Source organism: Lygodium microphyllum, chromosome 3 (genome assembly GCF_053477565.2).
Source record: "Lygodium microphyllum isolate KBCC chromosome 3, Lygodium_microphyllum_v1.1.10, whole genome shotgun sequence".
Taxonomy (NCBI): Eukaryota; Viridiplantae; Streptophyta; class Polypodiopsida; order Schizaeales; family Lygodiaceae; genus Lygodium; species Lygodium microphyllum.
Genome location: NC_141137.1, coordinates 156,691,820 through 156,718,863, shown reverse-complemented (window position 1 = coordinate 156,718,863; position 27,044 = coordinate 156,691,820). Strand labels below are relative to the sequence as shown.

Sequence of the window (27,044 nt, the reverse complement as noted above, 5' to 3'; positions counted from 1 at the left end):
GGAGTATGATTTTGAAATCAAGAACCGACCACGAAAGGAGAATGTAGTTGCTGATGCACTCAGTCGCAAGGCATTTCTTAATTCTCTAATCTTGCAAAATCCATCAAAGCTAGATCTCTAGCCACAAAGGTGTCCATGCCAAACAACCCAATACTTGAGCTAGCTAGAGAGGAAGCATGCCATGATCCATCCTATCAAAAGATGCTAAGGGAGATCCCTATCAAGGACCATGACCAAAATCTACCGGCTAAGTATCATGAATTCTCTATCAATAGTGGACTTGTCTACTATAGAACAAGATTATGTATACCGGCAAGCCAGTCACTTAAGCAGAAGATACTATGGGAAGCTCATGATTCCCCTTTCTCAAGACATCCTGGCTATGCCAAGACTCTCAATGTAGTTAGGAAGAGCTACTATTGGGAGAGGATTAAAGGTGACATTCTCAAATATGTTACTAAGTGTTTGTCTTGTCAACGTATCAAAGCCGAACATGTCAAAATTCCAGGAAAGTTACAACCACTTGACATTCCCCAAATGAAATGGGAATTCATCAGTATGGACTTTGTTGTTGGCCTACCCCAAGTTCAGGGAGGATACAACTCCATCATGGTTGTGGTTGACATGCTTACTAAGGTTGCACACCTTATTCCAGTAAAGACAAACTATAAAGCCTCAGACATTGCAAGGTTGTTTATCAAGGAGATATTCAAGCTACATGGGTTACTCAGAAGAATCATTAGTGATCATGATTCTCTCTTCACATCATATTTCTGGAGAGCTATCTTTGAAGCCATTGGGACTCAACTCTGTTTTAGCACAGCTTACCATCCCCAAACTGATGCCCAAACGGAGCGAGTCAATCAAGTCATCGAGGATATGCTAAGGGCACACTGCTGTTGTGAACCAAAAAGGTGGATTCAATACTTGCCTTTGGTTGAATTTGCCTACAATGCTTCTTACCAACCAGCATTCAGATGACCCCTTTTCAAGCATTGTATGGTCATGATTGTCAAATTCCCCTAAACTTCTCAGATCCAACCTTGAGGGTTGAAGCTTCAAGGCAGATGTTGGAAGAGATGGATGACCAAGTAAAGTCAATAAGACATGACATCCAAGCTGCCAAGGATAGAAAGAAGGCATACGCGGATTTGAAGCATCAAGATAGAATCTTCGAGGAAGGAGACATGGTCTTCATTCGTGTACGCCCAAAGAAGAGTTCCCTATCCTTAGGAGATTGCAAGAAGCTAAGTCCAAGGTATTGTGGACCATACAAGATCCTCAAGTGCCTAGGACCTAATGCTTATAGACTGCAACTCCCTGAGAACCTAAAGGTTCATAATGTATTCCATATCAGCCTACTGAAGAAGTATGTACCTAATCCTAGCCATGTAATTGATGACCAATAAGTTGTAATGCCTAGTCAAGGAGTCCTTGAGCTACGGCCTGACAGGATCTTAGATGTTAGGGAGAGACAACTGAGATCCAGAACTTTGAGAGAATGCCTCGTCCAGTGGAAAGATTATCCCGAGGAGGATGCCATTTAGGTGGATGAAAGCACTCTCAACCATCAATATCCCCAGTTTATCTCGAGATGAGGACATCTCAATTCCTCCAAGGGGGAGAGAATGCAATATTTCTGTTGAAAAATATTACGAGCTCACGTGAGTCTCATGCAATGACAATTTCGGCATTGAAGTTACTGACAGTACAAGACGTATCATGACTCTCCACTAGCCAAACGAGACCAAGGACTAAGAAACCCGCATATCTTCATGTGAACCTCCTCTTGGGAGGAGGTCAAGAGGATATTGTTATATTTATTGCAACTTTGCTTATTACCTTTCCCAGCTGAAGCATGGCTGAGGGAAGGGGATGAACTGAAATGGGAACTAGAGAGGTAGAGGGGAGGATAGCCATGCGGGGCACCACGTGGGAGGGAGCTCTCCCCCCTTATCCTATATAAACCCCCTCTATGGGATGGAGGGGAAGAGAGTCATGAGGCTAAAAGAAAGGAGGGAGGTGAGAAGTACTATGTGCTGCTGTTGTTGTGAGAGGAGGGAGCTGACAAGGCACCGTGTGCCATGCTGCCACTGCTTGTAGCCTGAGCCACCGCCAGTACCATCTAGATTCGTTGCCGCCGAAGACTGTGGCCGCCATCAAGCTCCCATCCTCTTCCCTCCACGCCACGTACTGCAGCCAGAAGCTTCCAAGGAGCTTCTTGGAAGCTTCTAAGGGGGACTCTCTAAGCCCCCTTTTCCATTACATTATTATACAAGGGGTTTTTACCCCTGGGAATTAAGCCCTTCCCCTTGCCTCCCGCAGGAATTAAGCCTTTCCCCTTGCATCTCCAAAAAATCCATTTACCCTAGTGGTAAACCCTTCCCGTGGATTCTCCACCCAAATCTCTATAAAAGCCACCTTAGCTCGGTTTTTAAAGCCCTTTTCATAGCATTACAACGCCTTTTTACCCCCAGGTTTCCTTTTAAAACCCTTCCCACACAAGTCCTTTAAAAGCTATTTTATCCCTTCCCGTGGAGGTCATTTTATATTCGGAATTTAAAGGCCTTTTTCATTTCATTTGTCACAAGGCCAATATCCTTGCCGGGTTTAAGGGCTTTCCCATTGAACCTTCCTAAAGATAACTTTTCTTTCCTCTGAGCTTCGCGGAGGAAGCCTATAAGGCCTTCCAAAACCCAATTCCGCAAGACGGTGCTTTGGTCAAGGAAGCCGTACCACAAAAGGGAATTTCACGTATGAGGGAGACAGGCCAAGATCATAAGTCTGCGGCCAAGGCAAGAAGGTCGAATTCACGATGGCCCCTAAAAAGGCACAAGGCACAACCACATGAGGATCATCTCCTAACATTCATGTGGACATTTCACCAAACCCACAAGTCCAAGTTTTCTTCCTGTTTCTTGATTTACATCGAGGTATTACAAACATGCATGGTTAATTCATGGAATTAGGTTGTGCTTATGCTTGTCAAATCCACCTAGTTTGATAAGATGCACTTTTGCGATTGAATTACATTGGCTATTTTAAATGAAATAACTCGAATGATGATTAGTCAATTGTATTTTTTTAAATGGAATGAACGAAGGATGTTTATGCGTTTTTAGTAAGTTGCTTTTGTGCATTGCAAAGTAATGAATCTAGAACAACTAATGATTTCATTACAAATTCGGAATTATTGTAGTACACCTTCAACTGTGCATGGAAAGATTAAATCGCATGTCGCATTATTAGATGAATCTTTCTTTGTAATGATTCATTAAAAAGTCATTATCAACCATAGGAATCTGCAAAGCTTGGAATGATTCTAGAGTTGCATGAAGTAGGATAACTCTAGTTTTAAATTGGCCTAAATATCATTTAATTGCGGTACGTATAGTTTAGGAAAGGCTACATGGATTGTAGTAACCAAAAAAACCCTAGAAGCTTAGTGGCATGAATTGTGAAGGCATGTCTTAGTAGGATCAATAGAAGTTAGGCGAATTTTAACATGTGCTTGGTCTTAACAAGAAAAGTTAGGGATTGCAAATCTAGAGGAAATGAATTGCATGCTTACATGAATTATGACGTAACGCAACTAGTTTTTCCCTTCTTCGATCAAGACAAAATCTTTAGGAATAATTCGTCCTTGTCATAAGACAAGTAATTTGAATTACCCAAAATACCTAAACTACAAAGGATTTGCTTAGGAATGGTTAAATAGATGCAACATATCCCGAATGCTAATTAGCGTTTAACGTGTTGAGGACGTGACCTAGTCGCACTTACTGCCAAATTGAAACTCTCATACCCAAAAGACCTGCCCACATTCATGGAATATAGGGACAATAAGATATACTTCCAAGAAACGATCTAGGGTTTTCTACCCTAAGGATCGCTCGCTAAAAAGATGAAACTCATATGGAGTTGGAAACTTGGACCGCCAATGTCAGCCGAGTGCAATCAAGAACGGATGGGATATGAAGACACCCTAACCCTGTTTCCTATCTAATCATGATTCTGTGATAAGGTGCTGCCGTTTGATGGGTAAAATAGTCCCATGGATTAAATGCGACACTTGTGCAACAAGTTGCACAGTCGCATGATCTTGTGGTTTGATCACACGAGAATGGCCAATTCCTCGAAATGAGATTGGCAAATTCTTGCGCAAGTTTATCTTGCAAGAGGATGAGTAGTCGTCCTGATATAGTACCTTTCTTGGGAAAAGTGACCAAGATAAGGGAATTAGATATTTGCATGGAAGCAAAGGACCAATCAATAATTTAGAGCAACATATTTTCTGTTAATAGAACTTGAGGTATTGGTTAAGTTGGGTTAATAGGGTACAGCCCTCACCCAAGAACATAAGGGTTAACAAACAATCCCTTGGGGATCTTGCCAAGTTGCAATTGATTCGGGATTGAATGCTGGATGCATTCAGAGAGAAGGATTCACTCCTTAGCAATTGGCCGAATAACAACCACTGGAAATGATTGTGCTTGTAACAGTTTAGAGAGCACTGTTTGCTTTGTTTTCTCAAGGAATTAAAGGATGAAAAGATATCTAATGCTTCAAGTTGAAGGATGTCTAATGCTTTAGGTCGAAGGCCTGAAGGGAGAGGCAGCCTCAGTTACCCTCGACTGTCTGCCTGACCCTAACCAAGGGGGTTGTTAGTTGCACTGGGAAGGTGGACCGAACCCCCCGCGAGAGGTCTCTTCGGTGAGTGCTACTTGGAGCAGGAGGAGGCTTGGGTGCCAGGGGGCTCTGGCTGTAAATCCCTCGCCTTCCGGGCCCTGCACAAAAGGCCAACGTGACTCGAGATTGGATCTTGATGCTCGCATACTAGTCTACGGGCAAAATCTTGGATTAATAATCCCTGTGGATTGCTGGATAGCCTTCGGGCAGATTATGGATAAGCCTATGGGCTGGAATTTATAAATGTATTCCAAAGATAAATATGATAAACTGTTGAAAAGGAACTTGTGTTGACATTGCTTTTCTATGTCAAGTGTTAAGATTACGTGAAGGAACCGCTGCCTAACAGGCTAATTAAGGAAGTTTCTTAATGCATGTTCAACTAAATGTAGTAGGTAATTAGACAACTAAAACAATTGAGGAAAGTGCAGTGGATGTGGCCATGGGTCCGTTCGACAGATGGGTGGTCCCGGTTGGCCGGTAACTTTTCTCAATCATAATGGACATCAAGAAGATCGTTAAAAGGAAATGAATAGCAAGGGCGCTGACCTAGAATCTAGGTTACAATAATCCCGGTTTATGCTGTTTTAGGGGAACGGAATGGGACTATGCCTTATGGTAGAGTGGTCGAGCCTTGCATCCCTCTCGTTTCCCATTCTCCTTGAACCAAGTGCAGTGTGAATCCGCTTCGGCCCTGGTGTTTCTGCATAAAGTAGTTTGCTTGGGGGTTTGACGCTAGTTGCCATCTAGGAATTGACCATTAGGAGAAACCCTGATTCAGGTCGGTCCTAAGTGGGAACAGCTCCACTACGTGGCAGACGCGGGAAATCCTAGATCAGAAACCCCGTGACATTCCATGGGAGTGTTGGGCGGAGCTTTCTAGACCTCCTTTACGATGGACTGCTAAGATGTGTCATGAAGGGGAAGGTGGACACGTTACACATAGCGTCGTAGTCTGCTCTTCCATGACTAGGTGGTGCCCTTATCTCATTCACTTTGTGGCAGAAGGGAGTTTGGCATAGTATAGAGGCTGCCATACCGAATTTCCTTCGTCATAAATTGGTGCCCCCTCTGAGGACATTCTCATCCACAATTCTCTACCTCCTTATGTGGGACGATACAACACATAGTGATGCATCCTCTACAACAAGTGCTCCGAGTGGTTCTTTTCCAATGCCTTCATCAACTCTTTTTGAAGCTGGTCGAAGTCCACAAATCCCACAATGGTCTCCCAAGGAAGCCCAAGAAAGGAAGTATGCCTATCAGATGGCGGCACATATGCAGGTAAAAGGTGTTCACCTTAGAAATTCCATTATCTCACAGCGGAAAAAATCATGTTGCCATCAATTGCTAGGTTCTCATAATTGTGGTGAGTGTTTTGCAAACAAAGTGAAGGCCCTTTCGGGAGGTCCTCATCTCCAAATCATCAAATCCCTCTCTCTCTCTAGCCTAATCCACATCAACGGAGGACAACTATGCATGAACGGTGTGGAGTTTTGTAGAGGTGCAAAGTATGGAGACTACCTTTAACTGTTGCTAGCTCGAAGGTTGGATGTGGTTGAAAAGGTGGCCATCACACCTTATGAAATTGTAATATTTCCGTTGAAAATATTTCCAAACTGCATGATACTCATGCAAGGGAATGCCGGCATTGAATAAACGGACGGTGCGATTGTACAATCTCTATTGGTATAAACAAAGGAACCGAATATCCTCGTATGAACCTCCTCTTGGGAGGAGGTCGAGAGGATAAGGATTAATTTATGACAAAGAAAAAAATCTAATTATCCAACTGAAACTGTGCTGGAGGAGAGGGAATAGGCGGGGATGAATAAGTTGGTTTGCTGGAGCTCGTGGAAGTGAATGGCTATGCACTCGAGCCACGTGGGGGCGGTGTCGTATTGCTGCGCATTCGAGGTGTGAAATCCACCCAAAAGTTGTGTGTGTGGGATTTGATACTTTGTACATATTTAGTTGTTGTGTTTGTATTTTTGTTATGCATGGGCAGTATAGTGGAGAGGGGTTTGGAGTAAGAGGAACTTATCTTTAATGCTCTAGTTGGCATATATGCCAAGTATGGAAACCTACTAGATGCTGATGCACAAAAGTGCAGTTTTCTTTCAGATATGTTTCTCTATACATGCAGATTTTAGTCAGACGAGTACAATTCTGAATGAGTTGACACTACCTAACATTATTCTAGTTCATGGAGAGGAGACATTGAGAAGGCTATGGTCCTTGTAGAGGCAAATTATGAGGCCTTGATGGCCCAATTAGAGCAAGGTTCAAAAGGGTTGGAATAGGCTGTAATGCTTGATGTTTTGATTCAATTATCTATTGGTTTACGAGATCCAGAAGCTATCCAACAAATGCTTGACAAGATGAAGGATGTACTATTGGAATTTGGACTGCTTCAGCCAATGACTGATATGTTTTGGGAGCATTGAAAGGGAACCTAGTGATGCTGAAGGGTTTGAAAATGAAGATAATAATCTTCTGATGGTGAAACAAGAGCTTGAGAAAGGTGGAATTATACTATCTGAGAGGATCAGTGATGATGAGCTTGAAAGGTTCCTTGTAGTAGCCAATGGGAATGTGAAAAGGTTAATATGCAGGGCGTATGCGGGGCAGGTCACTTGTGTCATGCCCTCTCATGAATTTATGGCCTAACATCAAGTTATTATGTGCTCATTTACTCTATCAGGGTTGAATTTCGAGTTACGCAGTTGGTTCAAACACATGATCCAAGGATAACAACTGTAATGGATTGTGAAGGAACACCTGCACTTGGTTTTCCTGTGAACATGCTGAAGTCATGCTATGCTTGAGTTCAAGAAAATTATCGGACTCGACTTGCTGCACTCTTTGTTATCAACCTTTGCCCAGTTGTACATACGATTGCACATGCCATTATCCAAAGCTATCTATAGTCACAGAGGATCAGATCACAGTTAACAACGATTTAATCAATGGAGATAGTGCAATGCCCGGCACTCTGACACTCTCACCTGGGGGAAAAAGGTCACTTTTCTGATGGCTATTGTGGGGGGAAGGCAGCTTTTCTAGAAAAAGGGAGGAGCTTGAAGAAGAGAGGATCAAATGTTTCTGGGGAAAAAAAAACGAGGGAACGAAAAAAAAACAGGGGAGCTTTTAGAACTATACTCGGTCGGCGATTAGAGAAAAAGACAGACAACTCAAGAAGAAAAACATGCAATCAAGGGAGGCTTAATTGGCACAAGAACAGAGCATATTCAATACCCTGCATCTATGCATGAAAGGAAAAGGCTTTTTGATGGACGTGCTTTTGGATTGTGGAGGGAACAAAGGATTGGGCAGAAGAATCAGATGGAGATTGCCATAGAAATCGCTGTAGTCGATACCAAACTCGCCAGTTTCTTTTCCTTATTTATTCACTCATAGACTTAGCAATGACCAATTTTGCTTCCAGGCATGTGCCGTTTCGAGGTACGCAGATGGTATGCATAAGTTTTTTTTTGTGGAAGGCGCATATTGAGCTTTGCTGTACTGCGCGATTAATGCTGTACTACGGGATAAGCCAAGGGTCGAATTGTATGTTAAATGGACTGGCCAAAATGCTGCGCGTGAGAGGAGTGTGGAAAGGGATAATCGTGAGGGAGGGTCGTGAGTCTGATTGACTGCGCCAGGCCGTGGAGGAAAGGAGTTGAGGGTCGGATGCCACCGCCTGAAGCTGTGAACGTCGCTAGCGCCGTCGCCAATTGATGACATCTCAAGAATCATGGCCACTAGCAAGCTTCCTATCCTTTTTCCCTCCCTGCCACGTGTAGAGATTAGAAGCCTTAGAAGCTTCTTGAAAGCTTCTAAGGGCTCTTCCAAGCCCCCATTCCCGTGAGGCTCTCATAAGGCCCTTCCCATGCGGGTTTTTATAACCCCCACCAGGATTTAAGCACCTTTCCGTGGTCCATTTAAAACCCTCTTTTTCCCCCCCGATTAACCCCTATAAGCCCCTTTCACTCTTCACCTTTCCCCTTTTACCCTTTCACCCTCAGGGTTTTTAAATCCCCCTAAGCCCTTTTCATCCCCTTTGTGTCCCTTCGCCCCCTTGTGTTGGCCTTCGTATTTTCCTCCCTGGGTTTTAAACCCCTAAGCCTTTTTCACCCTCGTGTCCACACACCCCACCCCCTGTGTCCTAAAACCCCTCCAAGACCCCCTTCCTATACCTTTCACTCCCATGCCCAAAAATATCCCAAGACCTCTTCTTACGCCTTTTGGAACCACACACACACACACACACACCCTTTTCACCATGTATATACCCCTATAGGGCCTTTTCCTTAGGATTTGTAAACCTTTCCCTCCCAAAGAAACTAAGACCTTAAAGGTCTTATTACCCCTCCTCGTGGCTAGACCCTTAAGTGTTCTGTGCCTTTCCAAAATACCCTTGGACTTGGTTTCTCCCCTACTCAAAAAAGAGAAGAAGAGTATTGACGTGCAAGGGAGCGACGGTGGAATTCTGAAAAGGAGTGTAAAGCTGCTTCCACGTTCAAAGGACTACAATTGTGATGCCTCCTAAGAAAGTCCAAGGAGTAGCTGCGAGAGGGTCATCTCCCGGTATCCATGTGGATATCTCACCCCAAACCCAGGTTTTTTTTCTTCTTAATTTTATATCGTTGTAATTCAATCATGCAAGATGAATTGTTAGGGATAGGTTATATTTTGTCCTAGTTGTTCACAACGAAGGAATTTAGTTTAATGGAACATGCAAAATAGATAAAGCATAAGCGTAATTTTTTTCAATAGCTTTATGCATAGAAAATGCGAATCATGAAAGGTTTCTTACGATGCTTAAACTCTAGGAAGTTATCATTGCTAACTGCATAACTTAGCAAGGGAAAGATTGCTTATTTGGCATGAGTTTTGTTCGCAAGGAAAAAAGGAAGATTAATTGAATTTACCTGACCTCAAATCAATAAAGTTTAGGATTGAAAAATCAATTGACACATAGATAACAAATCGTGCGGAGGTGATCTCGATGTGGGCTCCAGCATCCGAGGAGAAACGAGATGGGATTCTCCTATTGACATGTATTCTATTTTTTCTTATATGGCAAAAACACAGGGTTTAGATGCCATGGTTGAGAAAAAGAGAAGAAGAGATGAGGAGGGTCTCAGCACCTCCAAAAAGACTAGAGGGGGTGACTTTGTTTCACCACCTGCTACAGCTCCACCTATGACGAGTTCTCCAGCACAATCAAGTCCTGAACAACCTATGGTAGACAAACAAATGAAAGAAAAGAGGCAACCAAGAAAGGAGCCAGGATTCAAGCTCTTGTCAGACCTTGACATGCAGACGGATATGAGTAAGATTTTTCATGAAAGAATTTTAAATAGTGAAGTAACTTTTACTGTTGGTGAAGCTCTTGGGATTTCTAGAAGAGAAATACAGGATCGGATGCAGGATCTTTTGCGGAGGAAACGACATGCAATGGAAGGACCTGCTTTACAGGGATTATGGCATGGAGCTCTTGGGGGAGAGCAAGATGATGCAGTGATGGTTGAGAATGCTTCTGTCAACTCGCAGTTGGAGAAAATAGTTCAGCCTATGCAGTATGAGGATGATGATACCCCTATCCTCATTCCTCGCAGCCATTTTTCACATAGTCATTGGGCTAGAGCAACCACTAAGACGGTGGTAAGGATTGGAGAGAAACAGATTCCTTTGGTCGCTTTAGTCGATCATGGTTCCGAGATTAATCTTATTGCTCGAGGTGTTTATGAGAGTGGCAAGTGGCCTATGGATGCAGAGCATGGCTGGCGCATGAGAGCAGCTAATAATACTTTTGGTGATATGTATGCTGCTTGTCCGAGCATCAGAATTTCTATTGGCAATGTTGAAGAGGATTATCATTGCTTTGTTCAGGATTCTTGTTCTTATCCGATTATTCTTGGACAGCCTTTCATTACAGAAGCAAGAATGGAGATGAAAGTGATGGATGATGGCTCAGCCTATGCACGAATACGTAGTAAGGATGGTATGCGAGCTATTCAGTTTATGACTGTTGGAGTAAATCATCCGAGAAACAGGGACTCCTTGCGTGAGGCACCAGTACCTGCGAAGGAGCTGGATTTTCATTAGGTACCGATGTCTTGCGAGACACCAGTGGTACGGAGCGGAGAAAAGAGGAGATCTTGCTTCCTGGCAGCCAGTCTTTCTCCATTAATTTTTTTGGTTTTTCTTCAGATAGTTCAGTGAGTTATAAGAAAATTTCAAATTTGTCTAAAGCTGCCAGGCAGTACATTGGTCGTAAGGAGAAAGAGTTGAAGACTGCATGTATTTTGCAAGCAGAAGAGCATGTGGATGGGCTGTATGATGGAATATCTTATGCAAATACTTTGTCTGAGATGAAAACTATGCTAAAAACTGATGTATGTAAGGGTTCAAGGATCATACCAGTGCAAACCTTGGATATGTATCAAGAAATTTCTGATTTTATGCTGAAAACAGAGTCAGAGGCTGAGAAAACTCAACAAACCGAGTCTATGGCTGATCTTGATCAGCTTTCAGAGTTGCAGAGGGCTAAAACCTTTCAGCCAGCAGAATTAAATACTGGAAAAGTTCAGCATATAGAGTATGAGGCTGCATCATGGTAGTCCACAGATCAGAGGGCTGAAACCTTTCAGCCAACAGAGTTTAATGCTGAAGAACTTCAGCATACAGAGTTTCAGACTGCACCCATGCAGTCCATAGAGCAAAGGGCTGAAATCTTTCAGCCAACAGAGTTGAGAGTTGCTGAAAAATTGTAGAAATTGCAGCAAAGAAAAGAGTGACTGACTGATGCCAAGGTTGATATGAAGTATAAAACAGTTGATAAGAAGGTTAAGCGGCTGCAGGGCCGCTTCCTCCTGATAGTGATGAGCAGATGGAAAAAGCTATGAAGCAGCCTATGTTGAGAGATCCTGCAAATATTGGCCATGAATTTACAGCTGAAACTCTTGCAGAATTGAAGATTGGAAATGATGATTTCTTGCTTCCAGTGGAAAAAGAATGTTTTAGAGAGATGCTTGGATGACATGGTAAGGCATTTGCTTTCTTTCCTCATGAAATTGGCTGCATTAGTCCCGAATTGGTTGCGCCTATGGTCATCTTCACTGTTCCTCATGTGCCATGGAATATACGTCCTATACATGTGCTTAGAGTGTCAAGATTGTGGGAGAGAAGGAAGGAGTCTCACTTGTAGCTTTCTTGCTTGCACAATGGGAGAATACACACAAAGGTGGAGGCTAAAAACTGTTTTCCTCTTCTTAGTTGTGTAAGCCAAAAAGAAGTCTAGTACAAGGAAATAGAAGAACCCTATATATGGGTCTCAAACCAAGCTCAACTAACTAAGGTAGCATACTAACTGAGCCACGAACTAGAGTAGATAAGGATAGCTATCATGTAGCTATTATTCATGGGCGGTGTACCAACCGCATCTACAACTGACAAGTCGGTGACATAAATGCACAACGGTCACCCTGGCATATCACGAGTGGAGCTCGATATCTCAACATAGAGCACACTTGCCAAAGCTGATAGAGTTGCTGAATGGGAAAATTAAGATGGGGATTTTGGAACCCTCTTTTGCGCCCTATTCTAACAGGTGGTTTACTGTACCAAAGAAGAATGGAACCTTGAGATTTATTCAGGATATGCAGCCTGTGAATAGAGTGACAATCAGGAATGTGGAAACAGGACCAGTTGTGGATGAGTTTGCTGAGGCTTTTGCAGGATGAGCCATCTATTCCCTAGGTGACTTGTATTCTAGTTATGATCAGTTTCAGCTTGCCTTGGAAAGCAGGGATATCACCACTATGCGGACACCTATTGGTCTTGTGAGAATGTGTACCTTGCCTCAAGGTGCCACCAACTCAGTTGCTCATATGATGAATGCTATGCATAAAGTTCTGCGAGACTATATTCCGCAGTATACCATGCCTTTCTTAGATGATGTGCATATTAAAGGATGTGCAGAAGAAGAAACGAATGAGAGTCTTTATTTGCCAGGATGTAGACAGTTTGTGGCTGAACACTTGGTTGCTTGTGAGAAAATATTGATACGATTAGAGGAGGTGAATTTGACCATTTCAGGGTTGAAATCTGTCTTTGGTGTTAATGAAGTCATCATACTTGGGCATATGGTTGGTTATTATGGTAGGAAGCCTTCACCTGCAAAGGTGGATGCCATAAGGAGGATTGCAGAGTATTGCTCGACTACTTTAGAGGTGCGGAGATTTGTTGGAGCTTGTGTATTTTACATGATTTGGATTCCTCATTTTTCTCACATAGGAGATGTTCTCTATCAGCTGCTTCGAAAGGGGCAGAAGTTTCATTGGGATGAGAAGCATTCGAAAGCCATGCGTAAACTCAAGAAGCTGTTGCAGTCAGCTCCTACTCTTCACAAGGCGGATTATTAGTGTGTGGACAGCCAATCATGTTGACAGTTGATACCAGCCCTATTGGCATAGGTTGGGTAGTGGGACAGGATGATGCTGATGGGAACATATATGCAATCCACTTTGGAGCTAAAGTTCTTAATGAACGGCAGAGGAGATATCCGCAGATTAAAAGAGAGTTGTGGGGAGTAGTCACTGCACTGAAGTGTGATAAAGAGTATTTTATTGGTGCTCCAATTGTTGTGGAAACAGATTGCTTGCCTTTGCTTGGCATGATTACTAGCTATTTGACTCTAGATATAGCGATGCTTCGGTGGATTGCCTACATCAAATCATTGAATCCAGAATTTCGACACATAGCAGGAAAAGATAATCCAGTTGCTGACATGCTATCTAGAGTGAGATATGAGGATGAGGAGTCGTTGCTTGCAGAAGATGATGAGACAGAGTTTGCAGCTTCTATCCTTGTTCATGATTGTCATGTATCTACTGTTGAAGCCTTTACTGAAGAACTCTATGTTGGCGAGTGGCTGCAAATTGGTCAGTATCTGAGCTCATTGACTTGAAGAGCTAATTGGACAGATGATGCATTCAAGAAAATCAGAAGAAAGGCTTATGGGTATTTCTTGAAAGATGGTTTTCTTTGGAAGCACCCAAAGAAGAGAGGCGGCCTACCCTTGAGAGTAATTTGTGAGGCAGCGATGCAGATACAGAGTATGCAAGAGTTTCATGAGAGTTCTTGGGCTAGACACAGAGGTGTGTGGGCTACCTATGAGAAAATTAAAGAAATATACTAGTGGAAAGGGATGTATAAGGATGTTTCCCACTTTGTGGAGACTTGCAGGGACTGTCACCTCTACTCTTTAGTGCGGCATCGCGATGAGTTGCATCCGACCTATCCACTATGTATGCATTATAAGTGGGTGGTTGACTTGGTTACTTTGCCAGTGGAACTTTGGCAGATGAGATATCTTGTCTTGGCCAGGGAGGATCTTACAAACTATGTTGAAGGCAGATCTTTGCGGATGAAGACCACCACTACAGTATGTAAATTCTTGTTGGAAGAAATATTTTGTAGGTATGGATGTATAGGCAAGATTACTGCTGATTGTGGAGAGCTAGATGCAGATGAACCTATAGAATTTTTCTCACAGCTTGGGATTAAGTTGGCTCTTACTACTGCCTATAATCCAGAGGGGAATGGCAAGAGCGAAAGAGGGCATCTGCAGATAGTTAAGGCATTGGCAAAAGCTTGTAGAGGTCGGATTGGAGATTGGCTGAGATTACTACCTTTTGCATTGTGGGCAGACCGCTCTACACATAGCGTGACTACTGGATATATGCCTGCAGAGTTGATGTATGGGCAAAAATCTATCATGCCTACTGAAATTTGTGCTCTCACATGGAGTGCTCTTCCTTGGCATGAGAATTTATCAAGAGAGGAGCTTCTAGCTCTTCAGATTCGTCAACTAGAGAGAAGGGCAGAAGATGTGCAGCTAGCAGTTGATCGTTTGAAGGCAGCTCGACTAAAAAACAAGGACAGGTTTGATTTGAGGCATCGCCTGCAGCCTAGAGCCATAAAAGAGGGAGATTGGATTCTAGTCTACGACAGTAGCCTAGAGAATCAGCATAGTAGCATGAGAAAAATTGGTTCAAAGATGGTTTGGACTGTATAAAGTGAAAAAGGCTTTTGACAATGCTACCTATGAGTTGGCTGAATTGGATGGGATGGTATTGAGGGTGCCCATTGTTGGAAAACAAGTCAAGATTTTCAAGAGAAGAGAAGATGAAGAGTATGCACTTGAAGCATTGGTAGAAGAAGAGCAGTCAGAAGAAATTCTGGTAGAAGAAGCAGAGAATATGGATGATGTAGCTGATGGAGAAATAGGTCTATTGGAAACTGATGAAGAACTAGACCTGTTTGTGGACTTAGATGATCATGGATAGTTGGCTCATCAGGAGGATGTGCAGGTTTAGAGGGGGTGGATGTCGTGCTGTTGCGCATCCGAGCCGTAAACACCTCCATTTTTGTTGTGCAGCTGTGTTATCTTTTCACGTGTGTTTCATTGTGTTTGATTACTGCATTATATTTTTGTCATTTTCTGTACCCGCATCCAATGTACATACTCCACTTGTGTGTTTGTGTTTGCGTGTGTTTCTGTTTGTGTGCATGTTGTGTGTGTGTTAGAAAATATGAAAAATTGATGCCAAAGAATATTATCATGCTGTCAATTTCAATGATGAACTCCAAGAAAAGTGCAGGAAATCGTGGAATCAAAGGAAGCTTTGTAGAAACCGACATTTAAGCTATGAAGACAAAGGTTGGGACAATGAAGCAAAAACTGTTTTTACTAGTTTGTCCCAGCTCAACACTCTGTTGTGGTGTAAATTCAAGAATATCATGTGCAATGAAAAGAGCTCGTGGTGGCGTGGAAGATGTTCAGACCAGCATGGTAGCTGCCTTTGGATCTGGGGCTATGTTCTCTATCGTCAGTGGTGTCGGTGGCCCAAATGTGGCATCCAATGCAGTTATGACAGGAGTTTTTTTTGCTCTCATTCAAGGAGGCATGCATAAGCTTGGTAAACTTGCCCAACCTCCACCAGATGATGCCTACTATTTGAGGGGGAAGGGAATATTGCAGAATTTGGGCCTGGAACGCTATGAAAGGAATTTCAAGAAGGGAACTTAAAAACAACACTTGGCAAAGGTCGAAAGAGGATGCACTGATATTGGAGGGGAGGAGCTTTTCCTGGGGGCTGATGTTTTTTGAGACCGATTGGTAGCTGCTTATAGAGGGGGGGACATTGATACAGGTTGGGAGGAGCTGCACAGAGAGGTTGGCAAGATAGAAGGGGATCTCGATGTCAAGCTCTCATCATATGCCAAGTTAGGGGGCTTGCTGGCGCATGGCGGATATGTGGAAAGTGTATCTGCACCTGATGGGCTTGGGGGAAACGGGTCTTGGAAGTCATGGAGATGGAAATAGAATCTTTTTTGAAAAGATTACTTGATGTAAATGACTCTATGAGTCGGGCTGCTACAGTAAAAACTCCAACCACATCAGTAACTCAAAAGCTTGCTCGGCTCAGGAATATACTTCATGAGTTTACTCAGGAATTTAGGAGGACACGAGGTAATATCACTTCATTGCGCGAACATGCAGAGCTCTTGACATCAGTTCGTAATGACATCAGTGAATATAAGGCTTCTGGCAGCTTATCACTTGGAGCAAGCTTACTGAGAGAGAGAGCAGCTATACATGGAAATATTAACCAGATAGAAGAGGTTATTAGTCGGTCATAGTCTACGAAAGGAGATTTAGCTTCTTAGCAGGGAATGTTTGTAGATATACAAGGGAAAGTAAAGCATCTTGCTGACCAGTTTCCAGTTATTCGTGGTGTATTGAGAGCTATAGAGAGGAAACGCTCAAAAGACACAATCATCTTGTCAGCTGTTATTGTTGCATGCACTCTTTTTCTTATCATTTATTGGCTATCAAAGTGACATGTGGAACCGGCTGGATCCTTGCTGACATCTTGATTGGATATTCGATAGCAAACATATCATCCCGAGAAAAAAATTAACATGTATATCTTATTGGCTTGCAGTATGTAAAGAGTAGTCCACTTCTTTGGCAACACCTGCTTTTTGTTTGCTGATGCAGGATTTGTACTCAGATTGGAGAATAAAGAAAAGGGAATGCAACTTACCACAGCGGCATGAAGCTTGATGAGGCTAATTACATTCTCAAGTAAGGATCTCAGGAGGTTGAACTTCTGTGTGAATGCTGGTCAATGATACTTTTTTGGAATCTGTGAATTAGAGTCCATGGGAAGGCGAGAAGTTTTAGAAGGGAAGGAGATGACACAATGTGGCTGGAGTATGCAGGGCAATGCTTCAATTGTCGAGTGATCTCATTGGGGTCATCAGTGGGGCAGAGTATTAAATCTAAAAGGATCACTTCAGGAAAAATAGATCCAATTGTGACAGAAGCACTCAAAGGTAACACAGCAGCGTCTCAGGAGGGCGGGAGCTGATCGAGATGGGGGAAGCATTTTGACAGGAATTGTGCTTGTTGGTGGCATGTTCCACCTAGTGTCTGAGTAGCAAAAATTTTGTTTTAAGCTGAACTCGCTCACCTTTGTGATGGTATATGTATGGAGCAAACGTAATACCACATTTATATAAACTCTGATAAGATTATGCGGCACTTTGAATTCTGGCAACTGTTCACAAATTTCATTTATTTTGGAAGGCTAGTTTTGGACTTCCTGTTTCATATGTTCTTCTTGGCACGATATTGCAAATTGTTGGAGGAGACCTCTTTTTGTGACAGGACATCAGATTTCTTCTACATGGCACCTGAGCTGCTGTGTCTGCGGATTTAGCTTCTTATCATAGGCACGATGATGATGTAATGTTAGATAAGCAAAGGAGCTGAACTTGCCAGTCTTCTTATTTTTCTAAGGCGGTATAACTACAGCTTCTTGTCAAGAGTAGTTGGCAAATTCTTTGTTGTAATTCACTTGGCAAACAATATAGTGATCTTTGGCATCAAAAATTTGAGATTTTCTTGTTAGCCTCTTGCCTTGCAACATCTTGAACCCCGTGTTCAGTAGCTCTTGCATGAACTCTACAACAACATTACAGTTGGTATTAGAGCCGACCAACAACGGAATTGTTTTTATGAAATTATAATAAAATGAAGCAAAGCAAATGTTACTGTCCATACATTTCCTTACCTTCAATGCTGTCTTGTAGAATTACGAAGCGTGGAACAAGTTCTTGGTATTTCGAGTCATGTTTATGATTGCAATGCATTCTTCGCTTTATAGACAAAGGATTGGGATGATGAACATCCTAGAGCAGATCTATAATCCATCACCTTTGTACATGGAACGAAGATGGATGGGTGCCTCAGGAATCTATTATATAGTTGCCCACCGGTTTGTGTATCTACAGACCAACCTAAAGAGGATCAAGTGGTTGGAAGACTTGAAAGTCGTGAAGCTGTTCTTTTTTGTGGAAGCTCACGTAAATTCGACTTTACATATTCGAGGTCGGAGGGTTGGGATGAACTCATATGTATATGAGGAAGTAACCCGTGTAATCCCCGCCAACAGGATTAAAGTGTTGGGCCACCATGAGAAGTATGGATTCCAACGGAAAGGATATCCTAAACTTCCAATGACTTATCAATTCCTGAAGATCCATGACCCAAAACCTTACTATTACACAGTTCTTGTAGATAAATGCAATATAACGTTGTATTTGAAAGGGCTATGCCCATATAAATACAAATAAAGACTTCTTTTTATCAATGTCTGGCTGTGCATAAGAGTTGATAAAAAGTTAAGTAGCTACATTGGTTACATGATAGCGGAATTGAAGATGTAATATAAGTTAACAACGATTATCGTATAATAACGTTAAGAAAACCTTTATTCAGGCACAACCAGGTTCCTAACTCGCCTCCTACATCAAGTACTGCTGTAATCCAGGAGAAGAAGTTCCTTCTCAAGCAGATTAAGCCACTCGAGTTTGACGGGAGAGGCAGATTCGTCCAAGCTGATGCTGAAATTTGGATTGAATCCATGGAGGATTACTTCGAAGCAGCCGGTACTGCACCCGCCAATCAGGCTATGCTCGCCAAGTTAAAGCTCACCGGCGAAGCCAGACTTTGGTGAAAGCAATGGTGTAGGGATATATCGCACTCAGAAGATGAATGAGTTCTATGAGCTAAAACAGCCGGGACTTACTCTTGACGCATACTACTCTAAATTCGTCTCACTTTTAAAGTATGCGCCACAGATGGACATGACGCATCAGGTGTCCAAATTTTGTGCAGGCTTAAATCCACTAGTAAATACCCGTCTCGAATCTATGCGTCCATCAGATCTTCAGGATGCACTCATTCGAGCGACACCTATAATTCAGGAGGTACAAGCTAGACCAAGGGGTAACAAAACTTGGTCTTACAATGACCCGGACAAAGGAGCATTCAGACCTCAAATAAAGAGAGTTCAAGGTCATAATCAGGGACAAAGAAAGAAAGCAAGGATGAATAACGTCAACAACTTTGTTCCTACTCAAAGTAATGGCCGAAACCTCCGTTGTTTCCACTGCAACTAACCCGGTCACTTCAAAAGGCAATGTCCCAAGCTTGGTGGAGGTCATCGCCAAGCGCTTTTCCAAGGAACATGCCATGGTCAAGGAGCCGCTACCTGATGAAGAGGAAGAACCGCTTGCATTGCCAATAGGAAAATGTGCGAAGAAGGAGAAGAAGAAGATTCGACCATGGAAGCGAAATTCGAAAGAGCGACAGTCCATGCCACTTTACACAAAAAGGGTCGAATTGCCAGTTCTCGGTGATTCAGTCACCGTCGGATTATCAAGGTAAAGGTTTCAAGACCTCGATTGATTGTGGCAGTACACATTCCTTTATCTCACCAGCATGTGCAAAAAGATTAGGAATAACCACAGTAGAAGCACCTACCCTGCTTGTGGAATTGGCAAATGGTCGTGAGGTTACTTGTACCAGGCAAACTGCTAAGGTGGAATTCTTTCTAGGAGGAAAGAAGACTTCGGTCAAATTCAGAGTCATGAATTTAGGTATCCATGAGTGTTTACTCGGAATGGATTGGCTTAAACCTAATGATGCCCACATTCACTGTGGAAAGGGTCAAGTTTTCTTTCGAAACTCTGAAAGGGAATTAGTCACAACTCAAGGTGAGGCAGGAGTGCCATGAATCCAATTGGCCAAAGTATCACAGATCATAAAAGGAGTCAAAAAAGGATTACCTGTTTTCTTGATCAAACTCAACAAATTAGATCAAAAGCAAGAGTCTCATGAAGGACCTTCTTGGCTAAAGGAATACGCGGACGTATTCCCTGAAGAGTTGATTGAACTTCTGCCTCAAAGGGAAGTGGATCATAAGATTAGGTTAGTACCTGGAGCTGCGCCAATTGCAAAGAGACCTTATAGAATGTCCATACCAGAAGCAATTGAGCTCAAGGAACAACTCAAGCAACTGTTAGATCAGGGCTAATATCCGGCCTACCAATTCACCGTGGGGAGCTCCAGTACTATTCCAGTAAAAGAAAGACGGGACACTTCGACTATGTATTGATTACTGAGGGCTGAATCAATCAACAGTCAAGAACAAGTATCCTATTTCTAGAATAGATGAGCTTCTTGATCGTCTTCAGGGTGCGAAGATCTTCTCCAAGATTGATCTCAGGTCAGGTTACTATCAGATAAGGATCAAGGAAGAAGATATCCCAAAGACGGCCTTCAATACAAGATATGGGCACTTTGAGTTCCTGGTTATGTCATTCGGGCTTACGAATGCACCTGCCACCTTCAATAGGTTAATGTAGGATATCTTTAGGCCATATCTTGATGATTTCATACTTGTCTTCTTTGATGACACTTTAGTCTATTCTAAATAGGAAGAAGATCATGAACCTCAACTTCAGATTGTCCTTGAGACAATGAGGTCACATAAGCTGTATGCTAAAATGAAGAAGTGTGCATTCTTCAAGCGTCAGATTGAATATCTGGGATTCATAGTATCATCGGAAGGAATCTCAGTGGACCCAGCCAAGGTCAAAGATGTATTTGAGTGGCCAACACTAGTATCCGTCAAAGAGATACGTAGCTTTCTTGGATTGACAGGATGGTATAGGGTCTTCATCAAAAACTATGCTTTGATTGCAGCACCTCTGACGGATTTATTGAAGAAGCAAACTTCCATTTCATGGTCAACTCCCGAACAAAATAGCTTCGACAGATTGAAGCAAAGTTTGGTATCAGCACCTATTCTAAAACTTCCAGACCTCAATAAGGAGTTCAAGGTAGTAACTAATGCTAGCATTCTTGCCTTGGGGTGTGTAATTATGCAGGAAGGCCATCCAGTAGCATACTCTTCAAGGAAATTGAAGAGTCATGAAAGGAATTATGCTACGCATGATCTGGAATTACTAGCTGTCATCCATGCTCTAAAGCTTTGGAGACACTACCTATCGGGTAACAAGTTTACTCTAGTAACCGACCATAAGAGTCTCAAATGGATCTTTACCCAGAACGAGCTCAACATGAGGCAACGTCGGTGGATTGAAGTGTTGGAGGAATATGAATTTGAAATCAAGTACCGACCAGGGAAAGAGAATGTAGTTTTCGATGCACTTAGTCGCAAGGCATTCCTAAATTCTCTAATCTTGCAGAATCCATCAATGGCCAGATCTCTAGCTACAAAAGTATCTATGCCAAACAACCCCCTACTTGAGTTAGCTAGAGAGAAGCATGCCATGATTTGGTCTACCAATCAATGCTAAAGGAGATCTCTATCAAGGATTAGAATCAAAAGTTGCAGGCTAAGTATCATGAATTTTCCATTAATAGTGGATTTGTCTACTATAGAACAAGGCTGTGTATTCCAGCAAACCAGTCACTTAAGCAGAAGATATTGTGGGAACCTCACGATTCTCCTTTCGCAGGACATCCTGGCTTTGCTAAAACTCTTAATGCAGTTAGGAAGAGCTACCATTGGGAGAGGCTTAAAGGTGACGTTCTCAAATATATCACTGAGTGTTTGTCTTGCCAACGTATCAAAGCCGAACATGTCATGATGCCAGGGAAACTGCAACCACTTGACATTCCCCAAATGAAATGGGAATTCATCAGTATGGATTTTTTTGTAGGCCTACCCCAAGTCCAGGGAGGATACAACTCCATCATGGTTGTGGTTGACATGCTTACTAAGGTTGCACACCTTATTCCAGTTAAGACAAACTATAAAGCCTCAGACATTGCAAGATTGTTTATCAAGGAGATATTCAAGCTACATGGTTTACCCAGAAGAATCATTAGTGACCGTGATTATCTCTTCACATCACACTTCTGGAGAGCTATCTTTGAAGCCATTGGGACTCAACTCTGTTTTAGCACCGCCTACCATCCCCAAACGGATGGCCAAACAGAGTGAGTAAATCAAGTCATCGAGGATATGCTTAGGGCATACTGTTGTCGAGAGCCGAAGAGGTGGATTCAATACTTGCCTTTGGTAGAATTTGCATACAATGCTTCTTACCAGTAGAGCATTCAGATGACTCCTTTCCAAGCATTGTATGGTCATGACTGTCGAAGTGCCCTAAAATTTTTTGATCCAACCTTAAGGGTTGAAGCTTCAAGACAGATGTTGGAAGAGATGGATGACCAAATAAAGTCAATAAGATAGGACATACAAGCGGCCAAGGATAGACAGAAGACATACACGGATTTGAAACGTCAAGAAAGGGTCTTCGAAGAAGGAGACATGGTCTTCATTTGCGTATGCCCTAAAAAGAGTTCTCTATCCTTAGGAGATTGCAAGAAGCTAAGTCCAAGGTATTGTGGGCCATACAAGATCCTCAAATGCCTAGGGCCTAATGCTTATAAACTGCAACTCCCAGCGAGCCTAAAGGTTCACAATGTATTCCATATCAGCCTATTGAAGAAGTATGTACCTAATCCTAACCATGTACTTGACGATCAACAAATTGTAATGCCTAGTCAAGGAGTCCTTGAACTAAGGCCTGATAGGATCTTAGATGTTAGGGAGAGACAATTAAGATCCAGAACCTTAAGAGAATGCCTCATCCAGTGGAAAGATTATCCCGAAGAGGATGCCACCTGGGTAGATGTAGACACACTCAACCATCAATATCACCGGTTTATCTCGAGATGAGGTCATCTCGATTCCTCTAAGGGGGAGAGAATGTATCATTTCCGTTGAAAATATTTCTAAACTGTGTGATACTCATGCAAGGGAATGCCGGCATTGAATAAACGGACGGTGCGATTGTACAATCTCTATTGGCATAAACAAAGGAACCGAATATCCTTGTATGAACCTCCCCTTGGGAGGAGGTCAAGAGGATAAGGATTAATTTATGACAAAGAAAGAAATCTAATTATCCAGCCGAAGCTGTGCTGGAGGAGAGGGAATAGGCGGGGATGAATAAGATGGTTTGCTGGAGCTCGTGGAAGGGAATGACCATGCACTCAGGCCACGTGGGGGCGGGGAGGTCCCCTCCCTTCACCTATAAAAGAACCCGTGGGAGGGGAAGAAAAAAAGGAGTGGCCATAACGCTGCGCGTGAGAGGAGTGTGGAAAGGGATAATTGTGAGGGAGGGTCGTGAGTTTGATTGACTGCGCTAGGCCGTGGAGGAAAGGAGCTGAGGGTTGGATGCCGCCGCCTGAAGCTGTGAATGTCGCTAGTGCTGTCGCCAATTGATGACGTCTGAAGAATCATGGCTGCCAGCAAGCTTCCTATCCTTTTTCCCTCCCTGCCAGGTGTAGAGATTAGAAGCCTTAGAAGCTTCTTGAAAGCTTCTAAGGGCTCTTCCAAGCCCCCATTCCTGTGACGTTCTCATAAGGCCCTTCCCATGCGGGCTTTTATAACCCCCACCGGGATTTAAGCACCTTCCCGTGGTCCGTTTAAAACCCCCTTTTTCCCCCCCGGTTAACCCCTATAAGCCCCTTTCACCCTTCACCTTTCCCCTTTTACCCTTTCACCCCCGGGGTTTTTAAATCCCCCTAAGCCCTTTTCATCCCCCTTGTGTCCCTTTGCCCCCTTGTGTTGGCCTTTGTCTTTTCCCCCCTCGGTTTTAAACCCCTAAGACTTTTTCACCCCCGTGTCCACACACCCCACCCCCCGTGTCCTAAAACCCCTCCAAGACCCCCTTCCTATACCTTTCACTCCCGTGCCCAAAAATCTCCCAAGACCTCTTCTTACGCCTTTTGGAACCACATACACACACACACCATTTTCACCATGTATATACCCCTATAGGGCCTTTTCCTTAGGCTTTGTAAACCTTTCCCTCCCAAAGAAACTAATACCTTAAAGGTCTTATTACCCCTCCTCGTGGCTAGACCCTTAATTGTTCCGTGCCTTTCCAAAATACCCTTGGACTTGGTTTCTCCCCTACTCGAAAAAGAGAAGAAGAGTATTGATGTGCAAGGGAGCGACGGTGGAATTTTGAAAAGGAGTGTAAAGCTGCTTCCACATTCGAAGGACTACAACTGCGATGCCTCCTAAGAAAGTCCAAGGAGTAGCTGCGGGAGGGTCATCTCCCGGTATCCATGTGGATATCTCACCCCAAACCCAGGTTTTTTTTCTTCTTAATTTTATATCGTTGTAATTCAATCATGCAAGATGAATTGTTAGGGATAGGTTATATTTTGTCCTAGTTGTTCACAACGAAGGAATTTAGTTTAATGGAACATGCAAAATAGATAAAGCACAAGCGTAATTTTCTTCAATAGCTTTATGCATAGAAAATGCGAATCAGGAAAGGTTTCTTACGATGCTTAAACTCTAGGAAGTTATCATTGCTAACTGCATAACTTAGCAAGGGAAAGATTGCTTATTTGGCATGAGTTTTGTTCGCAAGGAAAAAGGAAGATTAATTGAATTTACCTAACCTCAAATCAGTAAAGTTTAGGATTGAAAAATCAATTGACACATAGATAACAAATCGTGCGGAGGTGATCTCGATATTACCTTCTAAAAGTTAACCAAATTAATATAAACTTAGAAATACCTATGTTGCGAAATATTCATTGGGAATGAATTAAAATCCAAGAAACGTTATACCTTAAATACTTGCCCACATTCCCTGATTGTAGGTTTAGTAAATTGTAAACGTAAAAGAAATTAGGGTTTGTCCTTGAGTTTCTTAAAATAAAATAATAAAGCTAGGAAACCCTAGGTCTGACAAACGTCAGCTTAAAGAAACTGAAACGGAATGTTTCGTAACTCCATTATCGCATAGTACAATGTAGGACTTGCGCGGCAAGTACGAAGTCATATGGCCTTATGATTGAATCACAAGAAGAAAAGCTAAATTCCCTCAACAAGGATGGTGGATCCTTATGCAAGTTATCTTGCAAGAGGATGTATACTTTGATATCCTTCTAAGTAAGGAAGGTTAAAAACCGGAAGCTGAAGTATCCAATGAACTTTAGGGTTTGACCAAGTTGGGTTAATAGGGTACGCCCTAACCCAGAATATAAGGGATCTTGCCAAGTTGCAAGACACCCCATATCGAGTGTTGGATGCATTCGAAAGGAAAGATCCCTTCCTTAGTAGTTTGCCAACAACAACAAAATCAATCAATGGAAATGTTTGTGCTTGCTAGAGATTTTAGAGCACTGTTTGATTTATGAATTACAAATTAAATGAATATATATACTTCAGGTTGAAGGCCTGAAGGGAGAGGCAGCTTCAGTTACCCCTTGACTGCCTGCCTGACCCTAACCAAGGGGGTTGTTGACCGCGCCGGGGATTGTGGACCGAACCTGCCGCGAGAGGTCTCTCCGTTGGGCACTACTTGGAGCAGGAGGACGCTTGGGTGCTGGGGGGGCTCTAGCCGTAAATCCCTTGCAATCGGGTCCTGCACAAGAGGCTAACGTGACTTGGGATTGGATCTCGAGGCCCGCATACTAGTCTACGGGCGAAAACTTGGAATATTGATCCCTATGAATTGCTAGATAGCCTTCGGGCGGATTGTGGACAAGCCTACGGGCAGAACTTTTGTATTTCAAAGATAAATATGAGGATCTGTTAATAAAGAACTTGTCTGAGATTGTTTTTCTATGTCAAGTGATAAGATTACATGAAGGAACCAGTGCTTAACAGGTTAATTAAAGAAGCTGATTGTTACATGTCCAATTAATATGTTAGATAATTACATAACTAAAACAAACCGAGGAAAGTGCGGAGGATGGGCCATGGGTCCGTCCTACGGTTGGGTGGTCCCGGTTGGCCGGGAATTTTTCTCTAATCTCGAAGAACAGCGAGATGATTGTCAAAGGACACGAACAACGAAAGCGTTGACCTAGAGTTATGTCTTAACCGATTTACATTGTTTTAGGGGAATGGAATGGGACTATGCCTTATGGCAAAGAGGTTGAGCTTTTCATCCCTCTCGTTTCCCATTCTCCTTGAACCAAGTGCAGCGTGAATCCGCTTCGGACCTGGCGTTTCTGCGTAAAGTAGTTCTCTTGGGTCCGACGCTAGTTGCTGTTAGGAAATGACCAATCAGGAAAACCCTAATTTCGGTCGATCATAAGTGAAAACGGCCAGAATACTTCCGCTACGTGGTAGACACGGAAAGCCCTAGATTGCAAATCCCGTAACATTCCATGGGAGTGCCGGGCAGAGCTTTCTAGACATCCTTCCTAATGGACTGCTAAGACGTGTTCTGGATGATACTAGTGGACACGTTAAAGAAATATATGTCGCTGAGGATGGACACACTAAGGCAAGAACAATCACTGGTGAGCAAATTATCTGTATAGCAAAGTTGGTGGGTTCCAGAAAGAAACACTCTGGGGAAAATCCTTTATAATTCAAGAAAGTGCATTCCCTCTACTCCCTTAAGTAATCTCCACTTATGAATAATAATAATGGCTCGAATTTCTACACCTTCCACTCTGTACAAAACATCCGAGTTAATGTATGCATCAATAGGAAGATTTTCTTCCAGCAGCGTCTTGTCATGTACTTTGGGGCTAAATTTTTAAGGGAGATTCTTGTATCACCAGAATCTATAATCTTCCCAATTCTAGACTAAAATGCATCCTTCAATGTACACATCTTTATTTTATTATAATAGTTTCTCATGAATCACCGCGAGTTGTATAGACCAATCCAACCTCTTGCTATGCAAACTGTGCATATTGTAGCCAATACAAAGCTTAGATTCCAAGGCATTATTAGAAGCATACTTGGGCCTAAACGTCTTGCTAAGATCAATGCATCTGTGAACCCATTCATCCTTCCCCTCATAAAATACAACTTAAGTCTAGACGTATTCATCTTTGTACTCTACTAAGGCAACATGGCATTTCCAAGATTCTTTGGGCGCAATGGGGAAAATGCGGTGGATTTTTT

The 27,044-nt window shown here is 42.7% G+C and overlaps 1 pseudogene; it reads left to right on the top strand.

Annotated features, from left to right (window-relative positions):
* Window positions 1–6,780: 6,780 nt before the first annotated feature.
* Window positions 6,781–16,605, top strand: LOC148039072 (Golgi SNAP receptor complex member 1-2-like; annotated as a pseudogene).
* The last annotated feature ends 10,439 nt before the right edge of the window (window positions 16,606–27,044 follow it).